Consider the following 2,606-nt stretch of genomic DNA (forward strand, 5'->3'; position numbering starts at 1 on the left):
AAGAAGGAATGCTTGTGGTATTACTGGGCGGTTTGGTGCAGCAGGTTCAGTGTGGGTGTGACGACTCGTCTCGTCACCGTGTCATTTGAGGCCATCTGAATCCTGAACAACCGGCTCCTCCTGCGCTTTCTGTTTCTTCCCCTGAAAGCTGAACTTGAAACCATTCTTGTGTTTCTCTTGCTTGCCATCCAGTTTAATGAAACGATTGGATTCCAGCGAGTGTCGTGAAACTGCACAAGTTTGAAATGCAACCTCTTCGTGTTCTAGTCCGCCCCCCTCCTTCCTCCTCTCTTTCTGTTGACGTTTGTTTTTATACCTCTGTCACCCCACTCTGAGAGGCCACACAAAAGGTTAAGTCACACTGGAGAAAAAGAAAAAAACAAACTGCTGCGGGGTTGTAGTGGATTTGATTGCAGTGAGAGAAGGTTCCTCTGACTTTCTGGTGTATTTCAGGCGCCGACTTCTCACACAAACCTTCAGCTGATTGCTGCTGAGGTCTGAGGCGCGAATAGAGAGAGTGAAAGCTGGAAACTCAAAAGAGTGTCATGTAGCATATTCATATCTTCATCTCAGCTTGTGTTTTTGTTTTCTTTACTTTTTTTGCCAAATTTGATTGAAGAATGGAGAAAACTATCTCATCTCAGTGATTGTAGTTTGTCATCTCATGAAATTCGATCTTTTTTTTAATTGAGCAGGAATTTGGTGTCGGTCGACTGTTTTCTACTAATTTCTATGCTTTTTCCAGAGAATAGCCATGTTACGCATGTTTTCTCTTTGCGGAGGCTGAACTCTGAGTTTTGAAGTGATGCCTGATTGCTCAAAGTATATTGTAATCTTCAGTGTACACAAAAGTTACTATATAACACAGATATATGAAAACTGGATACGTTGGCTATAGATTTATAACGCTATATTTTTTATTCTACTGTGCGGCACTTTTCTCGTGGTTGTATAACACGTTCAGATGGTTCACCAGTGAAGGAGATGACTTTTATTTTGGAGGGTAAAGAGAAGTTGCAGAAGTGTCTGAAGCGAGGCTGGGTGTCGGAGGAAGGTGAGACGAGTGAAGGACGGAGAATGTCTTTCATCGGAGTCGCCGCTTCTGCTTCTCCTGCAGACGCGACTCTTTAAACTCCCACCAGAGGGGGGGGGGGGGGTGTGTGTGTGTGTGTGTGTGTGTGTGTGTGTGTGTGTGTGTGTGTGTGTGTGTGTGTGTGTGTGTGTGTGTGTGTGTGTGTGTGTGTGTGTGTGTGTGTGTGTGTGTGTGTGTGTGTGTGTGTGTGTGTGTGTGTGTGTGTTCAGGCCATATTTAAATTGTCCCTCCATTATTTTGAAGAAGACCAGGGTTGCTGTTCCAGGCGCCACAAAGCGTTGAGAGAATGAAGCCAGTGACTGCCCCCCCCCCCCCCCCCCCACCCCCTCAGGCTCCTCAAACTTTATTATGTCACTTTCTTTGTTTCCCTCTCCAGTCGCTCCATTCTCAGCCGCTACGCTAGCTTGACTTGCAGCGTGTTTTCCTCCCTTAACTGGAGCGTAACGAGGAGGACGAGGTTGATCTGATCCCCCTGCTGGCCCCGGTCCATATCTGGCTTCGTGTTGTAAACGTCAGGTGACCTGCACTTCAACTCTGAAAAGCCAAAGTGTGACACCCCACCCCCAGCACACTTTTACCAGATGTACCAATATCCCAGCTAGCAATGTGAAATATTGGATTTAGTGGGCAGGGGTCGGGGGGGGGGGTTCGGGGGCATCTTTAGCAACCCCCCCCCCCCCCGACTCTGGCTCCGGGCCACGAGCTGAGGTCACATGACTGGGCGATGGAGAAGGGAGGTGTGTGTTTGGAAATGGACGTGCATTACGAAGCAGGGGAAGAGACAGCCAGATACTAACGCTCCATGTTTTAATCACTCAGACGGTTTGGTTTCCTCATCCTCCATTTGTATCACAGTAGGCTTCCTTCTTTTTTCTCATAGTTTGCAATGAGCACTTGACCTTTTTCTCATCTTTATTCACCTGGTTCTGAACAGGAATTTGCTCCCAGATGAACTGAATTGTGCATCGCATCCTTTTCATGTTCTCCTCTTGTTTCCAGACTGTTTGCACCTTGCTTTGCGTATTAATGCCTCTTCATTCACATCTCTCTTTTTTTGTCTCTGTTTTTAAATGAAAACAAGTTTTGCTTTGGCATGCCAGAATGAGCCAAGCTACTTTTGTGACCTGTGAAAATCCTATATAAATGGTTATCTAATGGAGTTGCTTTTAGATGTATTGCTAATCCGTGTAAATCACAAATAAAACTGTATTTTAAGAAATGGAAGCTCATTTTTCATTGTTTGTACATCGCAACCCATTTCATTCTGGTTAAGTTCAGCATTACCCATACACTCTTGTTTTGCATCATCATCAACTGAGAAGTTAAAAAGTGAGTACAGAAATAATATTCATATTTTCTTATCGAAGGAGCAACGCTGATAAAGAGCTTTTAGATGTTGAATGAGCAGGAACAAACCCAGACCGGTGCCTTTGCCATCTTTACTCCTGATGTGTCGTTTACATGAGAACCAAAGTAAAAGTGTGAATGTGAGATGTTTAGAACAGAACAAGAA

General features: G+C 44.9%; 1 protein-coding gene across 6 annotated transcripts in view; it reads left to right on the forward strand.

Annotated features, from left to right (window-relative positions):
• The window catches only part of add3a (adducin 3 (gamma) a), a 108,282-nt gene extending 105,970 nt beyond the window's left edge, over nt 1–2,312 (forward strand). For 5 of the 6 annotated variants that reach the window (XM_080521025.1, XM_080521024.1, XM_080521027.1 and 2 more), the window contains one exon: nt 1–2,312. This exon is cut by the window's left edge and continues 421 nt beyond it. The gene's annotated coding sequence lies outside the window, so the exon portion shown is untranslated. The other variant, XR_013937231.1, reaches the window with a different exon arrangement.
• Nucleotides 2,313–2,606: the final 294 nt, after the last annotated feature.

This window comes from Blennius ocellaris (genome assembly GCF_963422515.1).
Source record: "Blennius ocellaris genome assembly, chromosome: 3".
Lineage (NCBI taxonomy): Eukaryota > Metazoa > Chordata > Actinopteri > Blenniiformes > Blenniidae > Blennius > Blennius ocellaris.